Source organism: Cavia porcellus, unplaced genomic scaffold, assembly GCF_034190915.1.
Source record: "Cavia porcellus strain 051 isolate PalLab524CR breed Dunkin Hartley unplaced genomic scaffold, mCavPor4.1 scaffold_14, whole genome shotgun sequence".
In the NCBI taxonomy this organism is placed as follows: Eukaryota; Metazoa; Chordata; class Mammalia; order Rodentia; family Caviidae; genus Cavia; species Cavia porcellus.
The window spans coordinates 5,520,026-5,545,055 of NW_026947497.1; the positions used below are offsets into that span (position 1 = coordinate 5,520,026).

Sequence of the window (25,030 nt, forward strand, 5' to 3'; positions counted from 1 at the left end):
TCATGGGTGGACAAACTGATGCTCAGGTTAGGGCCAGGGGGGAGACCGACTCCTCCTGTCTCTCCAGCTCCAAAGGCCCAGCTTCCTGCAGCTCTGCCAAACCGTGCGTGACAGAAACGCACTGCAGGAACTATGCTTCCTAGACTTGGAAATGAACCATGAGGGAACCTTTGGGACAGTTTAGGTTTTCATGTTCATTAATGGTCAGGACTATGTTGACACGTTGGTGGGCAGCCAAAAAAGATGGAAAGTTAAGTTCCAGGGACATGGTTTAGAGGAAAATGATCAGCTTTTGTTAGGCCTGTGCAAAAGGAGGAGGCTGATGGTTTCAAAAGAAACAAGGTTTCATAGAGTAACTTTAAAGCTGTTTCTTAGCAACAATGTGCCACTTCAAAAGAGCTTCTTTAATCATTTGGCAGAGAGGAAATATGGTCATTTCATAGCACTAGGGAAAGACATGACTTTTATTTTCTTTGAGATGGAGGTCTCTCTGTTTCCCAGGCTGTCCTTGAAGCCTTGAGTTAAGTGATCCTCCTGCCTCAGCCTCCAGAGTAGCTGGGGCTACATGGGGCTCAAGGCCTAAAGAAATGACAGGGTTTGGTACAGGACAGGACTGAGCCCAGCCACCACTGAGCCCAGACAAGATATGCCCAAATCACCCACATAAAATTTAACTGTGGTTTAGGAAAGCATTAGAAAGATGGGATGCCTGTCTCCCCAAAACCACCTGCAGCAATTTATCCGGTCGGACTTCCTTGCTTAGTTCATCTTCAAAGAAAAAGAGAAAACAGATAAAACGTGGATGATAGTGGAGCACTGAAAAGAAGCAGAGCTCTGGACCAAAGAACAGGACAGCTGTCCAGGGAGATGTCAGAACCAATCAGGGCTGTCCCGGGGACTCCATTGTGCAGAGATGAGTCTTCGGGTCCTCAGGGTATCCAGGGACCCTTCCTGAGTCATGGACTTCCTCCGGCCCCACTGAGGATTCCAAAGAGAAGCAGCACCGGCGGGCGGGGTGGGGGTGGGGTGCACAGGTGGCCGAGCTTGGTGAACAGCTCCCAGGGCTGCGGGATGCAGCAGTGACTGCAGCGGGGAAGGATGCAGGTGCTGGGGACCTAGCCCTGGGGGACAAGCGGTGTGGGCCGGTCGCGGGGCGGGGCTTGCAAGGTGTGCAGGTGGGTAGGGTGCAGATTCAAGGTCGTGGGTCCAGGGTCGGGGAAAGCCAGCTAGGGACCAGGAGAACGTGGCACCCACACCCATAGCCCCACAACCTCAGCCCCAGCTCCAGCTCACCTTCTCCCGCCAGTGGACTCCTGGTCCAGGGGGTCCCCCAGCTGCCTAATCCTGCTCTCCCTGGGGTGCTGCACCCTGTCCACACAGCAGGCGTTGGAGTGCAGGAGGAGGGAGTGGGAAGAGGGTTTCTGAGGGCTGAGGAGCGGTAGGAGGAGGTAGGGGGCGCTGCAGAGGGAGGGGGAGAGAGAAGGTACAGGAGGGGGAGGAGGAGGGAGCTGGGGGGAGAGGAGAAGAGGGAAGGAAGAAGAAAAAGGGGAGAAGGTGGGGGGCTGCCAGGGAAGGAGGGAGAGAAGGGGAGCAGAGGGGAGGGGAGAGGAGGGGAGAAAGAAGCAGAGGGGAGAGAAGCTGAGAAGAGCACTGCAGAAAAAAAAAAAAGAGCACTACAGGGGGAGGAGGCGAGGAGGGAAGAAGTGGGGAGAGAAGGAGGAGGGGAAGAGGGAGGAGGAGGGGGAGGAGGGGAATAGGGAGGAGGAGGGGGAGGAGGGAAGGGGAGGGGAGGAGAGGGGGAGGGGAGGGGAGGGAGGAGGAGGGGGCTGGGGGAGGGCGCGGGCCAGCCGGGAGGGGAGCCAGGGCCGCGCCGGGCCGGGCGGCAGGCGGGCTGGCGGGCAGGGCGCGGAGGCGGCGGCCGGGCCGGGCCGGGCGGGCAGGAGGCGCGGCGGGCGGCGTGCGGACCCGCGTGGCGACGTCACGCCGCAGAGCAGCAAGATGGCTGCGCGCAGGCCTCGGTAGCGGCGCTGGACGCGGGGACAGGTCAGAGCCCGGGCGGGGACGGCGCGGGCCCGGCTGCGCCCCCGGGCCGGTTCGCCCCCGCCGCCCCGCTCGGCCCGCCCCGGCCCGGCCGCCCCGCGCCGCCCCGTCCGCCCCGTCCGCCCCGCCCGGGCGGGCTGTCAGGGGCTCCGCGAGCGCAGCGGCCGGGCGGGCGGCCGGCGGGCGGGCCGAGCGGGTCGGAGCGGGCCGGGCCGGGGCGGGGCGGGGCGGGCGGCCGGGCCGCGGTCCCGGGTGGGGAGGTCCGGTCCGGCCCGGCCCGGCCCCGGCCCGGCGCCCCTGGGCCTCGCCGCCGGCGGGCGCACGGCCCGGCTTTGTGCTCCGGGAAGTGACAGGGACACAAAGGGGCGCGGGCGCGCGGGGACCCTGCCGGCCGGCCGGCCGGCGCGCTCGGCCTCCTGGCCCTGGAAGTGCTCGGGAGTCCGCGGCCGCCGCGGGACAGCGCGGCCTGCACCGGGCGCGGGCGCGGGCGCCGGCGGGGCTGCCGCTCCCCGCCGCCTCGCCTGGGTCGGGGTGACTGAAGTGTGATTTCCCAGTTGTTTGTTTCAAACGGAGCGAACTGTGTCTGTGTCTGCCGTCTAGGGACTGGAATCCAAGCGTGGATTTAAAATCTCAAATCACACGTTGTACTCTCCCTTCTCCAGTCGGGAATTACAGTGCAAAATTCAAATCCAGAAAAATATTGCTCACGAAGTGACCCCACACGGGGAGAAGGCTGTGTGTGGGGAAGGTGAGATGGGGCGGGCAAAGCTGTCGCTGGCTCGCTTTGGTTTAAGGCTGTTGGTATTGTTGCTGCCTAATGAAACCATTACATTTGCATTTTAATGGAAAGTTGAAATACTGGAGGGGAGATATGTTCTGTTTTGTGTCTCCCCTTGTGTGCTTCATGTGCGTTTGGAATACAGTGTAAATTTTAATGCACTACATGCTGATTTTTAAAAAACGTACTATGAAACAGGGAAGTGTTGGTGAAAGATTAAATATAGGAGGTACTCGTTGGATAAGAAGGTGAATGGGAGAAAAAAACACAGTAGTGGACGTTGTTGCATGAATCAGACTTCCTAAGTTATTTGTCCTCGGTAGTTTAATTTGTAACTCTATTTTGATCTTTGGAAAAGCGGTTAGGTTTGTCTTAATCATTGATACTAGAGGCTCTCTCATTCCCCCTCTCCCCAGCCTTAGGGACTGGGAGACTTAGTTCCCATTGGTCTGTTCTCCTTGGCCCTGTTACTAGACAGGCTCTGGAGTGTTTGTGAGGGAAGTCCCTTGCTTTGTTTAAAGGCACATACTCGCCTCACACCCCTTCAGGCTTTCCCAGGGCTGGGGCTGCGTTGCCAGGCGCCAGCAGCCCGGTGAGGTCCTGCCCTACCTACCGGGATGACACCCGGTCCCAGCTGTTGGCAGGTCGGTGTCACTTCCAGGGCCAGCGAAATGCACCTGCCCGCCAAGTGCTGAAGTGCCGCAGTGCCTTGACAGACTTCCAAAGTCCGCATGGGGCGCTGGGTTTCTATTGGCGACAGAAACTGAAGTTGTTTTGGTTTCACTTGTTGAAGCTCTAAGTTCTCTATGGATTCCTCCAAGAACTCCACCCTGACACGGTGGTGTGAACCAAGTGCCACTACTGAAAAATATTTCCTTGTTTGCTAAGCTCACCATGAAACCCTTATTATGATTCACAGACACACCTGGCAGAAACTAGTTTTCATCCTGCCTGTAATCCATGTTAGTGAGTTGTTATGAAATTGCTGGAAATAAAATATCTTTCAAAGCTGTGAATGTTTGATGTCAGAAAATTTGCTAATATTTTAGAATGTATATTTAGAAAACATTAGATCTACTTTCTAATACTACAAGTGCTTCAAATTCCTTTTTTTGAGACAGAGACTCATTAAATTTCACCACTAAATTACCCTGGCTGGGTTTGAACTTGCAGTCCTCCTGCCTCAGTCTCCCAGGATCCTGGGATTACAGGCATGTGCTACCTTTCCTGGCTCAGTTGTTTTAAATTTTGTGTTCTTACCTAGATATCTTAAATTGCTAGAGATAGTCTTCTTTGATCTGTAACTAACGTGGTAAAGTATTTTCAGATAATTGTTTCCTAATGTGGGGAGAGGCCAAAACTTGGGGCCAGCTGTCAGTAGTGGTTCCCAGGAGTGACACTTTCTCAGCGATGCTGCCACCCTGCTTGGTACGTGGTCCTTCAGGGCAGCCGACGCCCACAGCAAGAAAGCATCACCAAGCCAACTTTACAGTCGCAGCCCTAACTGTGGGAGAGTCCAGTTGCCAAGTGCAGCCGCTGGTTATCTTGGAAACGGCGCAGCAGAACACAACCACAAGTGATTTTGCCAAATGTACAGTATTTCCCCAGTCTAGAGCGCCAGTTTCTGCCTCGGCGCACTGCCAGCACGTAGTGAACATCACGCCGTGAGAAAGTGAGGTTGCCCAGCACAGCTGTGGCTTGCAGGACAGCCAGAGGAGGCGGAGAAAGGGGAGGCTACAGAGCCCTGGGCTGTGGATCCCCGAGACCCTGAGCTGAAAACCAGCGGTGCACGCTGGATCCTGCCTCACAGGACTGGATCCCTGCACTGCACACTGCATGATTCCTGGCTTCAGAATCTTTCCCAGTGACATGGAGTTATGGGTTGCCTGTCCCAGGATGGTACGTTGTGTCAGCTTTATTTAAGTACTAATATTTAAGTACATGTGTCACCCTTCATGGAGTAGAATAGGGAGAGCCTAATGTGGGAAGTTAAGTTCTACCATAATAACCACCCACCTGCAGTTTGAAAAATGTGGAGCTCAGTATTTTATACTTGCTGAAGAGTGATGTTCCAAACTGACTCTGAAAATTCTGGGACTTAAGAGGAGGATAAACAAGGGGGAGGGGTTTAGAAGACACACTGGAGAATCAAACAAATGGGTTGGTTTAGTAAAATGCTGCAAGGGTTTCTTTCAAATTCCATTTCTTTCTGTTTATTGGAAAGGACTTACTGATTTTTATGTCTTTGTAGTTCCCAGGGGGACCGAGTGAACAATAATGTGATTTCACTAGAAAATGTATAATCTGGGGGCTGGGGATTTTAGCGGCATAAGCGCCTGCTTTGCAAGCGCATGGTTGTCAGTTCGATCCCTGGTACCGATAAAAAAAAAATGTATAATCTGTTCTCAAGGCATAGCAGAAAGGCAGTAGGGAGGTCTTGGTGGTGGAAATCAAGAAAGTGGCCACAGGATGAGCAATTGTCGAGGCTACCCATAGAAGGGTGTAGTTCCATGATTTTTAGCAGTTTATTCTGGGATCAGAAACTTTATATGTACATCCCCAAGAAATGGATAAAGCCTCTAAATAAAACTAAACTCCTAGCCCTTTTTGTTTCTTCTTTTTATTTTGAGATAGGGTCTTGCTGAGTTACTAGATTGCCCAGGCTGACCTTGAACCTATGATCCTCCTGACTCAGCCCCCCGAATAGCCTGGATTACAGACATGCGTTACCTCACCTGGCAAGATTATATATAGTGAGTTGACATTTGGATTGAGATAATTCACACATTCATGTGCAGTTATATGAAATAATGTGAAGACATCCCAAGTACACTGTCCAAAGTCTCCTAGTAGTGAGTTTTGAGCAACTTCTTATCACAACTAGGGTAATAACATTGGTACATGTGCCAGGTCTTTTTGCTGTGTGGGGATCCAACTCCTGGCCTGCTGTCCACAGGGAGCCCCCACCCCAGGGCCCTCCTGTTAGGCATGTTTGCCCAGTTTTAAGGTCTACTCCCCTGTTAGTATGTTCAATTCTATCATCATGTGACCACGTTTGTTTCCTGAAACAAAGCTTAGCACATTTCTACTCTACCAGTCATGTGATTCTGTTATTTGTACTTAAAATGGATATCTGAATACTTTTGTTTGCTTAAATCTATCTATCTATCTATATATATATATATATATATATATATATTTTTTTTTTTTTTTTTTTTTTTTTTTTTTTTTTGCATAGTATGGGTTTTGTGTTAAGTCCTTTATTGCTTATAGGTTTTCTCGCCCTGTTGGTTGGGGTGATTTGGCTCTCATCACAGCTGGACAGGGAGTGCTGTCATGGTTAAGGACACAGAGGTTTTGCAATGCGTCTTAATCATACAGGACTAAGACAGGAGGAATTAGGTTCTGAGCGTAGGCAGCCTCTCTCCAGAATCTAGGCTTTGAACTGGGTTCTTTGAACCTCATTATGGAAATTAATAGTGTGGCTATTAACTGGGCTTAATGGCTCCTGCCTGTAATTCCAGCTACTTGGAAAACAGAGGCAGGAGGATTGTAAGATCTAGGCCAGCCTGAGCAACTTCTCAAGACCCTGTTATAGCAATGAAATAAAATAAAATGGCTGGGAATGGAGCTCAGTGATAAAGTGCTTGCATAACATGCACAAGGCCCTGAGTTCAATCCCTGCTACCACAGAAGAAAAGATGTGGGTGTAGCTGTGCTAATACAGGCCATGTGGGCAGTCACAGAGACTGCAAATGGGTGTATCACCCACACAAATCCTGGACCCAGGAGCGTCCACAGCAACAATGTTAGTAATTGCTAAACAAAAACATTAAAAAAAAAAAAACCAGGAAAAGTAAGAAGCTGCTGTGAATTCAAGGCCAGCCTGGGCTACAGTCCGAGTTTGAGGCCAGCATAAATCACACAGCAAGATCCTTTGTCAAAATAAATAAAAACTAAAATAAGAAACAACCCTAAAATAAGAAACAATGCAAATGCTTAACGTTTGAACTGATAAAGCAAGTTTGACCCATACAGAATAAAAGATGAATTTTTGCGATACAAAGGAAGCAGTGCTGGGTGCGTGCCCACCTTGGGAAGGAGCAGGTAACAGCAGGCCCGTCCTCTGGAGTAGGCGATGGTCCCCCTGTCCTGGGGAACTCAGAACACTGATGCCCGGGTGCTGTAGGGCCGCCGGGGCGATGTGAGCAGTTGGTTCTGATGTTTGGCTCCCTGCGTCTCCTGTTCTGTTTGGATTGAAACACAGCCAAGCTGGTCTTTCTAGGAATGGGTTTGAGGGGATGAAGTCACCTCTCTTTCTGGTGGGAAGAAGGCTCTGTCACCCTGCAGAGGCCCATGCTGCGCCCCATGCCAGGATGTCACAGAGCTGTCGGGACTCTGCGGAGGACAGTTGAGCAGACAGGCACCTGGGGAGGAGCCGAGGTCCAGGGCTTGGAAAGCCATGCCCCCAGGAGCCCTGGCCGCTCTCTAGCTAGTGAAGGAGCGGTCACCCCAGGGTAGCAGAGATTCTGGAAAAGTCAACATCCTTGCTTAAATTGCTGCCGCATGTGTGGTGTCCTCCAGAGAGGAAATCTCCACATTGCTTTCTGTCAGTAGCAGAGTTGAATGGTGACCCTTCCCACGCATGGAAATCTCTGCGTGCGTGGAGCCCGCGGGCAGCGGCCTCTGATTCAGTTTGATGGCTCCTGTCTCCACTTGCTGACCTACAGTAGATTGGAAATTCAAGTGTGGCAGGAAGTTACTGGGCCTGAGCAGCAGCTTCTGTTTCTGTGTACTGGAATGGAGTCCTGCCATAGAGGTAGAGTCGTTGTGAGGAGGAACTTGGTCCTCTGGGGCTGACCGTGACGTCGGGAAGCGAGGGACACAGTGGCCAGCTGGCTCTGATAGCAGCCATCGTAAGCGCCAGTGGAACCTGTGGGGTTCTTAGTAGGGTGCTGAGGGCAGGTTGGGGGCCTGGGGCGTTAGGATTGGTATGTGTGTATTTGGGAGACAGGCTCTTCCTAGGCTGGCCTTGAGCTCCTGGAAGTCCTTCTGCCTCTGCCTCTGGAGTTATAGGTGCGAGCCACCACACCCGGCAGGCCTTGGGTCCCCAGGGTGAGGAGCTTGGCGTGGGTGGATTTGCATGTCTGGCTGTGCCTAATTCTGGCGCCACACGTTCCTGTGTAGTGTTCGTTTCATTCTGATGAGGAGCCTGTTTGATCCCAGACCCCGGGACTGGAACTGACCCCGGACTGGGAGAACACGCTGGCGGGGAAGCGCTGGGTTGCAGTTCTCACCAGGGCGCCTGCACAGAGGTCTGAGCAGCCAGGGGCTTTCTTGTCTACCTTTTCTTGGGTCTCCTTGTGTTTCACGAATAACTGGCTGACGATGGCTTTTGTGCCGGGATCTTTATACTTTTCACAGATGTGCAACACGTTTGAGTGTAGTGCCATCTTAATTTTTAATAGAATTCAAGAATTGAACATTTTTTCAAACAGGCAAGGATTATTTGGATTTATTGTTGATAGTTGTTTTGAGATAAGTGTCTTGCTGAGTAGGCCGTGCTGTTCTTGAGTTTCCTATGCAGCCTAGGCTGGCTGCGAATTCACAATCCTCCTGCCTCAGCCTCCCTGAGTAGTGGCATTACTGGTGGCTGTTACTGTGCCCAGCTACCTTAAAAAAAAATATATATATATATACATATATATATATATATTGCCAGCAGAAAAATAAATACCAACAGAAGGCACGGTGTATTCATGTCAAAACTGGGTCATTATTTTTCCCGCTGCATGAAATGCCCCAGCCAGGCCCAGACCCGGGCAGGCAGTGAGCTTGCCGTGAAGGGTCGCCAAGCACTCTATTGATGCTTTCTTCCCCATTTGTGACTTTCACGGTTCGGAGATTTGCCACCGGGTGCTCTGTGGGTACACGAAGCATTGATAACTTTAATTAGGACTGTCAGGCTTCCTTGGCCATCTCTAAAAACTGCCCTGCACATCACTGTTGTTTTTGTTTTGTTTTGTTTTTCCTTTGGACAGCATGGAAGCTAGTTTCTGCATCCAGATTACTCTTTCATGGAAGTCACGCACCCAGCTCGCACATGGCTTTTATTATTTTCTCCTGAAACTGGTGTATTTGTGTCTCAAATATAAAATTAACAAATGGGAAGGAGATGTGGAGGTGGAGGGAAGGGAGGAAGGGAGGGAGGGAAGGGGTGGAGGAGAGAGTGAAGACGAGTCCTGTGTGTGGACCAGCTCCGCGCGGGGCGGGAGTGCCCTGTCCTGCCCACGGAGCTCGGGAAGGAGAAGCTCGGATAATAACCACAGGAGCTGCCCGGTCGGAATCATCTGGCTCTGAGTTTCCCTCCCATTTTCTTTCCGGTCTGCACTAGGACACAGAGTCAGCTGGGCGATGGTGAGTGGTGCCGTGTGTAAGGAAAGCTCCAGAATGCCCGCTCTTCAGTGTCATCCGTGGCTACTGCCTGTCCTCTTAATCCACTTTTATTTAATCTGTTCATTCTTTCAGCTCTTTCCTGCTTTTTTTTGAAGTCGGTTTGAAGTTCGAGGATTCCGCATCTGTCATAATCTGTAATGCTCTCTCTCTCTCTCTCTCTTTTTTTTATGGGCTTTTACAAGTTTGTATTAAAAGGATCATTTTGCTGGGTGTGGTTCCATATACCTGTCCTCTCAGAGCTTGGGAGGCTGAGGCAGGGGGGTTGCTGGGAGTTTGAGGCCAACCTGTACTGCATAGTGAAACTCTAGTCTCAAAAGACAAACCAAATAAATAAGTTAAAGGATCACTCTGACCTGCCCCCTAATTAGTACTGGTGATTGTCAGCATTTTGTTTGTTTTACTGCATACATTAGAACCAAAAAGGAAATTGCTGGAAACAAAGTGGACATCATTTGTAAAATTAGTGACCATCTTGAGAAGTGAATCAGTTATTAAAATATTGATTTACTCAGGGATGTTTTAAAGTATTGAATATAAATACTACAAATGAGTGACTTGCAAATATAAGGAATTTCTTAATTAATAAAATTATTTTGGTAAAATCAAAAGCAATTACATCTTAGCAGGAAAGTCTATATCGTAAATTTTATACTCTACATCTTATCTGCCTTTATGTCAATGTGGTCATCGAAATGGTTGTTTTCTGACACATGAGGTGTATACTGTATCACACTACAATTTGTACAAAAAATTGGCAGAGTTCACAGGAGTTCACAGGAGAATCACTGAGTTTAAGGCCACTCTGGGATACATAGTGAGTTCACTGCTAGCCTGAACTATATAATGAGACCCTAGCTCAAAAAAACAACAACAAAAAAAATTGGCAGAAAACAAAGCTGATAGACATTTTGCTGCTGGCTATCAGATAATAGCATTAATTACATGTGACTACTGAAAATCAAAATTGAAATGGACATTAGGCTATTAACTTTAGGAACTAAATTTTCAAGATTTAAAAACCTGTTTATTATGAATGGATTTTTATTTCAAATAGAGATTGTATGGGCATCAACTAATTTTTAGCGTAACGTTAGAACATCTTTATGCATGTACCCTTCAGACGTAGACGGGTGGAGAATACAGCATGTAAGACTGATTGCAGGAACTAGACTTGGAGTGGTCTTGCAGTCAAAATCACATCTTAGGTTCAGGAAGTTTAATTCACCAGATAATTTCATTCATTTGTTTTCTGCTTTGTTACAATCTGTGGTGTTTAAATCATCCTCAGGGTTAGGGAAACTTCCTGTGCAGGGGTAGAAATGTTGGTATTGGTACTATGGTTTGCCTCCAGGAAAGGTGTGGGAGATGGGGCTGAGGGTGGAATCAGAGATGGACATCAGAGGTGGACGTCGGGAAACTCACTGGGCACAGCACAGCCGGCGTGGTTATGTGGTGCCGTCCTATGCAGTTGTAAGTTGTTGCTTTGCACACATGAGCCCGAACCTGCCACTGGGCAGTCTGGTGGCACTGAGGTCTCCGAAGAGGAAGAGGGGGCCACCAGGGCCTCGACCGAGCCTTGCACCTGGTCCCGAGTGAGCGGGTGGCGTGGGTCGGTTCTTTTGACCCTGGTGAGGAGGAGAGAAACACAAGGGAAAAGGGTGGTCTCCTTCGTTAAAGAAGTGGGCGGGGGGGGGGAGCGGTAAATGTAACCCCGCTTTCCAGAACACTCCTGGACTGCGCGGGCAGGGTTTCAGGGCCCTGGGAGCCTCCTTTGTGATTGGATGTCCCTTCCTCCTCTTGCAACTGACTACCTATGGGGCATCAGCAGGTGACACCCAGTGCCCACACTGGGAGACTGGCTGGGGGAGGGTCTGTGAATGGAAAGGGAATGGCTGTAGGAGGAAGGGCGCTGGAGCCAGGCCCTGGAGACAGACAAAGATCTGGGCAGGATGCACATCGTGGCACTTCTGCTGACACTGTAAAGGCTGGGCCCACCTGCAGGTGCGTGTTCTCTGCCCCCTGCAGGAGCAGAACTGGTCCTGTCAGATCTTTCCTGGTAAGTGTAAGGGTCTATTTGGTTTCCTTCTTTTTTTAATTTGTTTTTCTTGAGACAGGGTCTCACTATGTAGCCCAGGCTGATCTTCACATTTACAGCAGTCCTCCTGCCTCAGCCTCCCTAGTGCTGAAGTCACAGGAGGGCACCACACGCCCAGCAAGTGCAAGTGGCTTGGGGAGAGGAGAGTCCGTGCTCCCACTCCCCGGCGAGGCGCTCTGCTAGGAGGAGGTGGGAAGCAGACTCACCGCTTCCCTGTGACCTGCCCCACCATTGGGGTTGAAACACTGAGCGCAGAGCCTCAGGTCTCCCTTCCTGGGGACTCCTTCCTCCCTCCTTTCTCTTTCTCCCAGTTTCACCTTGGGTATTTTTTGTTTTATGTTCATCCAGAACCAAAGGTCTTGATTTTAAACAAAGCAACAAGAATGTGTTTCATCCAGTGCATGTGCCACCTGTTTGGCGGTGTTGTCTGTGAGCTGAAGGAAGCTGGTGTGAGTGTTGAGCACAGAAGCACATTGTATTTCATCTCAGGGTCACTTTAGATAGGCATCCTCACGGGTCCCCCAAGACTGGAGGTTTCTGCCTGACAAGGGATGGAAATGAGATCATCACAAGATGAGCTCGTAGTTAATTGAAAAGTTGGCTTGGAACTGTTGTTCCATGGAATATTTATTGTAGGTAATTACATGGCCTTTCTGAAAATAGGAAAAATTGGAGTTTTCAAAATCAGTGAAAGGAATGTTTTCAATAAAGGGCTTTTCCCCATGAGATAAATCAAACATGAAAATCTACTTTGTTTTAAGTAATGTTGGGTATAAAATAATATTAGGTCTGGACTAATTTAGAGATTATCTGCCCAGACCCATTGTTTACATGTGAGATTCATTAAGTTTTAGCCATGTAACATCTGAATCCGCTGTCATTTGAAGGAAACTGCCAGAAGAGTGACTCATAACCAACACAGTGAAGTCCAAGGGTGGATGGTCTCCATTTGTGTTTAAAAAAAAAAAAACCAAATAACTCATCTGGTTTTGAAAACTTGCTTAGTGATTATCGGGTGTACACTGTTGTTGTGCATTTCTAATCCCTTTTGATGTGGAAAAAAGTAGATAATAGACTTGGGAAGATTCTTGCTTTATTGGCTTGCTTGTTATTGTCTTGAATAAGAATTGATCTATTTATCTTGGTCGCCTCCTGCCCAAATAGTGACTATGTGTGCGTGCACGCGCACACATGTACACGGTGTGAACAGTCAGGCCTTCTTAAGAGTGTGAATGTTCCCCCTCCTTTTGCACAGAAAAGCTAAAAGGGCCTAGAAATTGATGAAGGCTGAAGCTCCTGCATTTCTGCTTAAAAGGGACTCAGATCTCACTTCGGCCAACTGCGGTTAGTGCATGAGGTGCACTGCAGAGTGGGCTGGTTAGATGGATGGGTCATTTTCAGGGAGACCAGATGGCCGCTGTGTGTGTTATAAAATACAAGAATAGTAGATGGAGCAGGATGCGTCCTACCGAGGAACAACAAGGACCTTTTAGGCTTCTGTTCTCTCTCTCTCTCTCTCTCTCTCTCTCTCTCTCTCTATATATATATATATATATATATATATATATATATATATGTAAAACTTTTTATGATTCAAGTTAAGTCCTCTTCAGTAGAAAATGACTAATTAGATGCATAGAAGAATCTGTGTAGATCTAGATTTAAAAATACTGATTTTTTCCAAATATTTTGAAGATGCACAAACAAGGGTGTGCCCACCAATACCCTCCTGTGGTCTCTTTGGAGATGGCCAGCATCAGATAAAGCGTGGCTGGCTGGGCTGCCTTGGGGTGGGCAGCCCAGGTTACCCCTGTGCCTTTATGCCCAGCCGTGTGTGGTCTGCGCGTGCACCCCTGGCCTAAAGGCAGAGCCCAGTCTGGCCACCGTGGGGGTGCGGTTGGGCCTGGAAGACTGAATGACTGGCTGTGGTGGCGTGCGGATGGAGCATCCCTGGCTGGAGAGTACTTGGCTGCAGTGGGAGAGCGCCGGATGCCCACGTGGACCCCGCCCAGTGTTGCTTTCAGCCCTCGGCACCACCTGACACCTGAAAAGAGCTTCCTGCTTTGAACTTAAAATAGAAGCTTCCATTCGGGGCTGCCTGAGTGAGCATGCGAGCACCCAGCACTGGGGTGATGAGGAGCATCCCAGCACTGGGGTGATGAAGAGCATCCCAGCACTGGGGTGATGAAGAGCATCCCAGCACTGGGGTGATGAAGAGCATCCCAGCACTGGGGTGATGAAGAGCATCCCAGCACTGGGGTGATGAAGAGCATCCCAGCACTGGGGTGATGAAGAGCATCCCAGCACTGGGGTGATGAAGAGCATCCAAGGACTGGGGTGATGAGGAGCGCTGCTCTCTTCTGTACCAAGCTGTTGTCTTTTCGTGCTACTTTGTTTCATAACCAAGCTGATTCGAACTCCTCCAAGCTAAGCTGGCCCTGTAACCATCTCTAACAGTGTTTCCATGCTACGTACGTGCCCAGAAACAGTTAGGGCTGCATCTTCTCGTTTTCTAAGTGTTCCTCTTTTATTATTTCTATTTTATGTTTGAAAGTGAGCTACTTGCATGACATGTGGAAATGCTTATAGAACCACTAAATATATTAATGTGGACCTATTTTGCTTAAAAGTGGGACGGTGTGTGTAAGAATCTAGAGCTGCAATTTAAGAAGGGGAAACCCCTTTGTACCAGGTACATGATATAGAGAGGGGAAAGGGGGAAATAATTTTGGGGACTATTTAGTAAAGTGGGGAGTATTTATCCAGTGCAGTGCCAAGAACTGTTTAACATGAAGAAGTTTCTAGAAGGTGACAGAAAAGCATATAAAAAATGAGAGTTGTCAATGAAAAATAAATATTTTTATCACAAATTATAAAAATTTCAAGTTCTACTTCAAATTCTTTCTTCTTGTAAAAAATTGTTAAAAACATTTTCATCCACCTTTAAATTTTGAATCATTTAGCTGGGCGTGGTGGCGCATGCCTGCAGTCCCAGCACTCAGGAGCCTGAGGCAGGAGGATAATTGTGCATTTGAGAGCAGCCTGGGCTACAGTGCAAGCTCAAGGCCAGCCTGAACTGCATAGTGAGATCCTGTCTCAAAAAGACAAAAAAACAAAACAAGCCCAAAACCCTTTTGAATCATTGTTACTTGTTTGTCTGTGCTGTAGGTTTAATTTTGTGTGTGCATATGAGTGTTGGAAAGTTCCTGGTTAGTGTTTTGGGGGCTGTGGCGGGAAGGCAGGCTGCTGAGCCACACCCCAGCTCTGGAGTGGCTGCACGGAGTGTGGCCATGTCTCCAGCTGCTCCTAAGACATCGCCACCTGCTTCTCTTCAGTTTTCGGTCCCATCCATCCAATTTGTGAAGACGCAGTTCGTTCTATTCGTAGAATCCTGGATTGTCACCAGCTGAAACGGACTCCGGAGGAGACTCCATACATCCGCCACGTCCGCAGATGAGAAAAGGGAAGGATGGGGAGGTCAAGTCAGTTGCCTGGGATTGCGTAACAGGCTGTTTATATTTCTAATAACAGAAAATATTGGCTCAGTTCTGCTTCTGTGAGCCCGGCTTCTCCAACTTCCACATCTCAGTGAGCCCTGCAGTGGACAGGTCAAGGGTGGACTCCACTTCCCTTTCCACAGCTGGGAATGACCTTGACCTGCTGCCTCTTGCCCTCTGTCCCGGCCCTCTAAAGTGGGGATAGCTGGTAATTCTCTCATGGTTGCTGAGAGGATCAGATGGAGTACAAATCAAATATCTGACATTTTCCTGGTGGGGTAGGGACTGATCCATCCCATGTGCTGGATCTCTGTGTATCAGGAAAGAAATGGCCATCACCTTTGCCCTTGGGGAGTACATAAACTCATAGGAAAGAGTCAAAACTAAACAATTACTGCTGGTGATACTAGGAATCCTCAACCAATTTATGTATTTACTTGGAGACACGGTCTCACTGAATTGCTAAGTTGCCCAGACTGGGGTGGCAATGGTGATCTTCCTGGCTCAGCCTTCTTTAAATTACTAGATAGAGCTGAGTGTGGTGGTGCATCTGGTGATTCCAGCACTCAGGAGGCTGAGGCAGGAGGATTACTAAGTTTGAAGACAACTTGGGCTACATTAGTGCGATGCCAGCCCGGAAAACATAGCAAGACCATATGTCCACCCCACCCCCAAAAGGAAATACATAAATTATTAACTGGAAATCACAGAGCTCCTCAGATTACCTGCTCAGGACTCTCCCAGTCGTCTGCTCGAAGGTGTGAGTCCCTTGCTGCCCTAATCCCTGAGTTGGCATAGGGTTCTCAGTATGGGGCCTGGCACATGGACGGCTCGGGTGTGTCAGTCTCTGAAGAAGGCCTTTGGGAGAGAGAGGACGCTGATCTCCATCCCTTCTTTGGAGCTCACCAGGGCCCATTTGTTCACCGTCATCCTTCTTAAAAGCTGCAAGGACACAGGTTGTCCGTAGACATAGTGAGGGGTAGCGTGCGTGACTTAGAAACTACTTAGGATTGTGTGTTTCTTGTTCTCTGTGTCTTGTGTCCTGTTTTTATTAACAAAACAACACAAAGCAAAACAAAACAAAGCAAAGACAGAAACTGTCACACTTTGCTACAAGGATGACCTTGATCAATGACTCTTGGGAGCTTCTGTGTGAGTGTGGATTCCTCATGAGTGCAAGTTGTGTGTCAGTGGATGTTTGCTATGTGTGACACAGACCTGTCCCCTCCCTGTCGTAGGGGTTTTGATCCATGTGACACATCTTTACAACTTCAAAATAGTTCAGCTTACTTCATTGCTTTATGATTTTCTTTACCTGCCTGTGGTGCTGGGGATTGGACCAGGGCCTGGTTCCCCTCCTCCCCGCTAGCCACCTGCAGTGCCTGTCAGATATTTGCTGGGCAGGAACCATCTTCGTTCATCAAGACTCTTGTGGCTGCAGGTCACCGTGTGCACCACTGTAATCCCACATTCAGGAGGCTGAGGCTGGAGGTGTGCTGTGAGGTCAAGGCCAGCCTGGGCTACATAGCAAGAATCTGTTCCCAAAAAACCCGCTGGTGTGGCTTTTGAGGGCCAGGGCCCTGCTTTGGAGTGCTGCCTCTCCCAAGGGGGCTTGTTCCAGGGACACTCACCTAGGGGGTGGCCACCGTGGGTGTGTGGGACATGGTTCCTTGCCTGCCTGCATCTGAATGTTCATTGCTGGGACATGAAAACTCAGAAAGGGTTAACTTCTACAGTAACTTTTCAGAAGCTGTGGGTGCATGCTATACTGCTTCAAAAATCTGTTCTTTCTCCCAATCAGGCAGCTTACTTTTAAGTATCTGTCCCTGTCAGATTGTTGCATCTGACTCCTGCTTTGTCCTGTGTGAAATCTGTTACCCTCTCGTCCTCTCCTACTGCCTGTAGGGGCTGTGTTAGGTACCAGGCCCCGCTCTGGCGGTGTGGGGCTGGTGGAGGAGCAAACAAGGCCCTGGGTCTTGAGGGGAGGAAAGGCCCACAACCTGCTTCAGGTCCCTGGACAGTTCAGCCTTCCCTGCTTTTGCTGACCCATGCTGGTGGGGGGTGGACCACCTCATTTACAAAGTGGTGATTTGGGGAAGAACTCACCACTGGAGTGCTGAGCCACAGCGAAAGGAGGCCAAGTCTGGTACTGCATCTTGGTTTGTTTTAAGAGGGATGCTTAAACGTCAAGGTCATGGACATTCTGTTTCCTTGAATCCCTTCAGTTCTTAAAAAGGATGCCATAATTTAGTTTCTTTCATCATTGGACTTAGAATTCTCAAGCTTTCAATTTTTAAAAAAATTTTTAATTTTCATTTTTTGGCGGTACCAGGGATTGAACTCAGGACCTCGTGCTTGCCAGGCAGGCGCTTATTATGCCACTGAGCTAAATCCCCAGCCCAAGCTTTCAATTTTTTAAAAAAGATTTTCTTAAATTCCAATCCTCTCCGCCAGTCATGGTAGTCTGTGCATGTAATTGTGACACTTGGGGAGGCTGAGGCAGGAGGATGACAGCTTTGAGCCCATACCGGCACCTTAGTGACTTAGGGAGGCCATTTAAACATAAACAAATAAAAGGGGGGCTGGAATGTGGCTCAGTACAAAAGCTCTGGGTTCAGTTCCTAGTGATACACACCCCTCTAGCAAGCAAAGACCACCTCTTTTGTTAATCTTAATGTATAAACAGATTTTTATCATAACGTACTGTTTTATTTTGGGGTAGTACAGTCACTGGGGTGGAACCCAGAGCTTTATGCTGAGCTGCCTGTCCAGTTCTCCTTTATTATTTTTTATTTCGAGGCAGGGCCTCACTAAGGCACTGAGCTGTCCAGGCTGGGCTCAAACTTGTGATCCTCTTGTCTCAGCCTCCAAGAGTACTGGGGTTCTGGCTGGGCACCACCACACCTGACTGATGATTTTCCAAATTGCTAATTATTGTATGTGATAAGTGATACTGACTTTTTGAAGTTGTTTTCTGTCATGACATAGATTTCTATTTGTTTTTCTCCCTAGTGGGCTTAGTCCTATTTGATTATTTTTATCTTCTTACTGGTGTTCATCTCTAAAGGTTTTTCAAAAAAAAAACCTCATATGTAGTAGATTAAACTCACTCTACCTGTGGAAAAAATTTTACATTTTTCCTTATATTTGATTGATAAATACTGTGTCTGTTCATTTTGGGACAAGGTATTGCTTTGTAATTCAGGCTGGCCTCAAACTCATGGTGATCCTCCTGCCTCAGCCACCCAAGTGTTGGGATCACAGGTGTGCACTACCATGCCTGGGTAATGCTTGTGTTTAGAATCATAATTTGATAGTAACTGTAACACATAATTTAGGATATTTTGGCAGATTATAATCAATCTGGTCTTGGACTTAAGATATCTGCTGCTAATTTGGTTCCCTTTTTGTTAGGAATCTTGTAAAAATTAAAAATTAATAAACAAATAAAAATTCAAGCTGCTTATAAGGGCCTTAACTTTCCATTTCTGAGATGCGCCAGGATATAGCTAGGTGTCACGCTTTACAATCCCAGATAGTCTTGAAACAAGAACTTCCATTCAGGAAAGGGAATTTTTCTTCTGTTATATCTTTGATTACTTTTTTTTTTAAACCCCTTTTCCCTTCCCTGTAGAGTTCACATTAATTGTGTGTTGAACCTCCTGGATTGGTTTCTCTTTCTTGTATGTATTTTTTGATACCAGGAATCAAACTTACAACCTAGCACTTGATAGGGAGGTGCTTCTGCCACTGAGCTAAATCCCTAGCCCTTGGTTCAGTTTTTCTTGTTTCTATTTATCGTTTGTTTTCTCTCTACATTTTATTGTCTAACTCTTGAGATTTGGATAATTGACTTTTTTTTTTTTTTTTTTTGAGACAGGGTTTCACTATGCAGTTCAGGCTGACCTTGAACGTACTCTCTATCCCTGGCTGGCCTCAGGCTCCTGAGTGCAGGGATTGCAGGCATGCACCATCACACCCAGTGTTTGGTAATTGAATCTTAATTTCCAAAACATCCATTTTGTGGCCTGTGATTGTTTTTTAATAGCAACTTGTGGCACAAAGAAAAAAAATTAACATTGGTTCTGTCTTTAGAAAATTATATAACCATCCAGAGCAGTGTGCATACACACACACACACACACACACACACACACACACACACGTGCATCTACACACCTGTACACGTGTCTGTGTTTATCTTGTCACTGGCTGTGTGGCCTTCTATACACTTTAGTGACAGGGCTGGGGCCTGTGGTTTCCTTATCCCTGGTGTGGCCAGCAGCTGATGTGACCCCACCCACACTCAGGCTGAGGAGCACTGTGCAGACCTTGGGGCGCCTGGGCTCCTCCTCCTGCTGCCCCTGAGTGACAGTTTGAGACCAGCCTGGGCTACCAGAACTGCATAGTGAGACCCTGTCTCAAAAAAACAAAACCTAAATAAATAAATAAATAAATAAATAAATAAATAAATAAAATAAGTAAATAGAAAAGAACACCACAACTGTTTAAAGATTAAAGCGACTTGTGGTTTCGGTCCTAGTGTGGAAGGACCTTCAAAGCCAGCTCGGTCCTAGAAGCCAAACGCTGAGGGCACAGGAGCACTGCAGCTGTGCTGCCCTCATAAGGTGGCCCTGAGACTGACCAGGCTCGATAAAGGGTGCGCCAGCTGCAGACTCCTGGAGCCGTCCTGCCCCACTAAATGGGGCAACCGAGGAGCACTGGTGACGTCCACGCGTGGCCGTGGGCTCCGCAGGCCACTGAGACCCAGCCCTGGGCCCGCAGGACACTTTTGCCTGCACGCAGACGCCTCGCTCGCCAGACCTCTTCACAGGGCTCCTGGATCTACCAGGATCACGCGTCAACAGCAAACATGACACACTGAAATGCAAAACCCCAACCACCAGACCAGAGTTTGGAGACCCCGGACACCAGGACCAGAGTCCAAACGACACAACGAGACCTTGTCTCAATAAAAAGTAAATCAGCCAGCAGCAAACAGAGGCAATGACTGGGGCAGTGCAGGAACGGGACACGGTCTGTCCCAGCGAGGTCTGAAGGCTGCGCCCAGATGCAGCCATCTGCTTCCCTAAGGTCACAGGCGGATGGACAGGTGTTGCTGGGCGCTGGGAGTGGGGGCTCCCTCCGCCTGTCCTGAGGAAGCCAAGGCGTCTGCCCTTTCTACATGGGAATTACGTGCTTGCAGCGGGAGGTGCTGTGGTCAGCGGTGACACCGGGTGATCAATGTCACCTCTGACCTGCTTTCTGAGAACCATGACTTCATTCATGGCACGGGCAGCCACTCGTGTCCCCTGAGCCAGCGTAAACCTAGATAGAGTGTGAGGTCACCGCGGTGGCACTTGCTGGGGGACGGCTGGCACCTGCACACAGTCCCTGAAGCAGCTGTGTTCCTGGTGAGGCATGAGAAAGCCGATCCTGCTCTTTAAGTTCACTGCACTTTCCTGAGAAGAAAGGGTTCCTCCAGCATGCTGGGGACTGGCTTTTAACAGTGCTGAGTCTAAATAGCGTCCGTGTTCTAATGAGCCTTCGTCTGTTTGCTTCGGTCCCTTTTTTTCCTGGTTCATTCTTAGAGGTTGCAGAAGTTAAGCCTTTCTGGTCAGAGTGGAATAGATTTCTTTTAGAAATAGCAGTTTCGCTCTGGAGGCTGAGGCAGGAGAACTGCTGCAAATCTGAGGATAGCTTGGGACACTGTGAGTTCAAGGCCAGCCTGAACTATATAGCAAGACTCTGTCTTAAAAGCCAAAAAAGAAGGAAAAGAAAGAGCAGTTTCTGGTAAGGATGTCAATCAGTATGAAGTGGGTTTGCTTACAGCGCTGGGGACCTGGGACCTGGGACCTGGGCGACACCAGCCTTGAGTGCAGCAGGTGAAGCAGAGTGTGGACATCAGCGCTGCTCCCTCCCGGGTGCCACTTGGCTCAGGGTGGTGTTAGGAAGCAGCGTTCATCTCTGCTGGAGGGCGTGTGCACATGTGTGCGCCACGGGTGTGACCTGTGCCCAGTCACACTGGGCAGAGCATGGCTGCTCTGGTCACAGCTTTCTGTGCTTTCCTGGGGCCAAGTTACACTCACCGGGACACCAGCCTACAGATGCTGACGCCAGCACAGGGCTTCTGACACCTCTGTGACTGTACCATCTGCTTCTCCTGCCCACTGTAGAGGCAGCAGCTCACATTCAAGTGGGGGGTCACCCCCTCATTCCTTCCTTCTCTCTCTTTTTTGTGATTCAGTCTAAGTTGTGTGTGAACGCACAGTCCTCCTGCCTCAGCCTTCTTATTATCCTTCTATAGGACTTGGTGGCTCACACGTACTCCGTATTAAAATGGCTTTCCTTTGCCTTCTGATTCCTTGTTTACAGGGAGCAAAGCAGGGTTAAAAATAAAAATCTCAAATTCTCTAAATTGTTAGGCTCATCTATGTTCATACCTCGAATATTTTGAAATCCTTAGTAAGGTTTGTATTTTTCAGTTCCCCCTTGTCAGTTATGAGCTATGATCCCTATATTCTGTGGCCAGGCCTTTTCATTTTACATATATATATATATATATATATATATATATATATATATATACACACACACACACACACATGCAAAATGAGAGAGAAAGACAGACCGACAGACACGGAGATGTGCACGGATGCTGCGCGCAGATCCCAACCTGAGTCACAACTCCTGCCCTGGAGGGGAGGGTCCCCTCCTCCCCGGAGTGTCCCCACGGTTTCGCGTTGCCTGTGACACAGAACTCAGTTGGACACTGTGTCCCAGCCCCGCTGCTGCACGATCCTCCAATTGGGGCACACGGTGTAGACGGAGAGCGGCATCCCACCCCCAGTGCCCTGAGCCCCTCCCAGCTACCCGCGCATGCGCACATGCACAATCAGTACGCTACCAACCCGGACTGGCAAAACTACAAATCAGAAAAAGGAGTTCCACGAAAGAGATGTACAAATAAAGATTTCAAACATTTTTTAAAATGTGTATTTATTCCCTTCTTTTTTTAAACAGAATTTCAGTGCAGGCTGGCCTTGAACTTATTTTGTAGTCCAGGCTAAAAATTTACAGCGATCCTCCTGCCTCAGCATGCAAAGTGCTGTGATTACAGGAGTGTGCTACCACAGCCTGCCTTAAAATGTGTAGCTCTGTTTAGACTATGCCTTACATCTATACAGGACACTAATTTTTATTTTTACTTACGATCCTAGTTTTTGAACATTCCCAAGAACTCAGTTTTTAAGTAGTAATAGTTATACCTCTTTTCCAGAAAATTTTAAAACATGAAGATTCAGTTTATTTGAGAACAACAATTGCTCTTATGAAAACTGTGTCATAAATTTTTTATAGAAATATTCATGTGAGTGTCTGTTATTTGCATGGGTCTCAAACCCTGTGATTGAATTTACAGCTTTTAAAAACTAGATTTCTTTGCTTGGGAAGAAACGAATTTAAATTCTGTCATCATGGCTGCTATTTGAAAGATTACGCTCCTACTTTTTAAAAATTTTTTTTTGTCTTTTTCGTTTTTATCGGTACCAGGGATCGAACTCATGACTGCACACTTGCAAGACTTATGCCGCTGAGCTAAATCCCCAGCCCCCTCCTACTTTTTTTTATAAGCTTAATGTTATAAAATGTTTGCGAAGTTTTCATATTTAATTTTGAACATTGAGTTTTTGTTTGTTTTATTCTTTTTGAGACAGGGTCTCATTATGCAGTTCATGCTGACCTTGAACTCACTTTGTAGTCCAGGCTGGCCTGGAACTCACTGCATCCTCCTGCCTCAGCCTCTTCCCACATGCTGGGATTACAGGCGTGGGCCACCACACCCAGCCTTTGAAGATATTTTTTGTTTTGTTGTACTGAGGATCAAAGTCAACTGCACCTTGCAAGGCAGGTGCTTATGCCTGAGCTAAATCCCTGAAGACATTTTAAAAAAATTTTATCTTTAAATGTTTGTTTCTTAGTTGCATGGTGCCTCAGGCCTGTAATCCCAGCATGAGGGGCGCTGGCTACAGTAGCAGGGCTGAAAGTTCAGCCCAGCTCGGGCACCTTAGTCATTCAGTGAGACCCTGTCACGAAATAAACGATGACAGCGAGGGCTAGGGATGGAGCTCAGTGCGAAGGCCTTGGGGTCTATGAAAAGAACTTCTCCCACTGAATTTCCCGTGTCATGTTGCTCTCAGGCTACAGCCCAAGTTAATTGTTACACTTTTAGTGGAAAAGACTTTAAGTCAGTTGATCAATACCTTTCTGTCTCTTCTTTAGGAATGGTGTAAACAGCAGAGCTGACTACAGCGATTGCCAGGACCCAACTGTGTGCGGTCACCTAAGTGTCACCACAGAGCGCCTCCCTTCCCACAACCCTGCTGTCTGCTTTGTCCTGCAACTCAGATAGCACGGGCTGTGGTGGCTTCCCTGCCTCCTCCAGCCCTGACCAGGCTCCCACAGGCTGCCGCTAGTGTGGTGTGGCAGGAAAGGCCTTATCTATTCTTCTTAACTAGATATTTATGGGAAGCCTTATGACCCGGGCGTGGTGGTGCAGTCTATAATCCCAGCAGTTGGGAGGCTGAGGCAGGAGGAGCTCCGTGAGTTTGAGGTCAGCCTGGGCTGGGTAGTGAGACCCTGTCTCAAAAACAAAAAACAAAAAAAGAGAAGCCTTTTGATAAAAGCATTTTATGTCATGCTAATGATACTTCATTTGCAAAATGAGCATTTTATTTTTTAACAGTTTAGATAAATATGGCTGCAGGATATCCTTACATTTTGAAATCTTCCTTTCTTATTGTTTCTTTTTATTATTCCCTTTTCTATTCTTTTTCTTTCTTCCGTCCGTGCTTTTTCCCCCTTCTCCTTCTTTCTTGTTTTTGACTTTGTTTTTCTTTTGTTTCTTTGAAATAGAGTCACTCTGTATAACCCAGCTGGCCTTAAACCTTCAATCTTCTGCCTCAGCCTCCCAGGTGCTGGGATTGCAAGGCATATGCCACAATACCCGGCTGAAATCTTCATAAATTGTTTTTGTTTGCCTCTTTATTGATAATAAAATTTGATGAAATTTCCTCATATTTTTATTTATTCATTTATTTTTTGGTACCTGGGACTGAACTCACAATCTCATGCTTGTAAGGCAGGCACTTATGCCACTGAGCTAAATCCCCAGCTCTCATTTATATTTTTAAAATGAAAAATCTCACTATTTGAAGTAATGCTCGCTTGCTTGCTGTTTCTTTCTTTTTTGCTTTCCTTCCTTCCTTCCCTGTACTGGAGATTGAACTCACAACCTCGTGCTTGCCAGACAGAAACTTAATGCCACTGAGCTAAATTCCTGGTCTATTAAAACAGTAATAGGTAGAATTTTCACTTTATGATAGTTAGCAATCTCCTCATGCATTAGAATTTTCAGAATTGATCCTCCAGTGTGTATAGCAATGATGCCAATGCTGCTGGCTCTGAACCTGTCCCACAGGGGTCTTATTTACACTGTACTTCCCTGGTGATATTCTTTGGGCTGAAAATCATCTAGCATATCAGTTTCTATCATTTAAGACTCATTCTGTTGCTTCCCGTCTGCCTTGAAAGCAGAAGGTAGAGGTGATGTAAACCTAATACTTTTGTCCCATGTGGGAAGAATGGACTCAGTTTTAAAGAACTAGGTTAAGGGCACAGACTGGAGCAGTGTTTGTGGGACCCTCGGGATGACCTGCTGATGGGACTTTCATCTGGGGCTGCTATGCATGGATCACAACCGCTCAGCCTGAGTCAGCTTTGGTCCTAGTAGATTCCTTTCTGTCAAGAATCCGTTATATCACCTCATAATATGAAGGTATCAGATTGATGCCATAAAATGTGTTTTACAGAAACTTTCTTGGCCTCAGTAATGAGCATTGTGACTCTCAGTTACATTTTAGGGACGGTTTTTGGTTTGCTTTGGTTTTAATTTTTTTTTTTAATTTGTTTTTTTATCGGTACCGGGCATCGAACTCAGGACTGCCTACTTGCAAGGCAGGTTCTTATGCCGCTGAGCTAAATTGCCAGCCCCCTTTGGTTTTGATTTTTGAGACATGGTCTTGTTATGTAGCCCAGGCATGGCCTGGAACTTGCAATGATCCTCCTGCCTCAGCCTCCTAAGTGCTGGGACTACATGTGTGTGCC

At 47.9% G+C, this 25,030-nt stretch overlaps 1 protein-coding gene and 1 long non-coding RNA gene across 2 annotated transcripts in view; one reads left to right on the forward strand and one right to left on the reverse strand.

Moving 5' to 3' along the window:
* Positions 1 to 383: 383 nt before the first annotated feature.
* On the reverse strand, positions 384 to 1,874 carry LOC106027278 (uncharacterized). Its single transcript, XR_001200859.3, has 2 exons — positions 1,294 to 1,874; positions 384 to 1,083 (listed from the first exon to the last, which is right to left on the reverse strand). It is a non-coding gene; the product is annotated as an uncharacterized LOC106027278 (long non-coding RNA).
* Positions 1,875 to 1,897: 23 nt separating this feature from the next.
* Positions 1,898 to 25,030, forward strand: part of Tet2 (tet methylcytosine dioxygenase 2) — a 96,367-nt gene continuing 73,234 nt past the window's right edge. The window contains exon 1 of the mRNA XM_063260583.1: positions 1,898 to 2,043. The gene's annotated coding sequence lies outside the window, so the exon portion shown is untranslated. The remainder of the gene's footprint in view (positions 2,044 to 25,030) is intronic.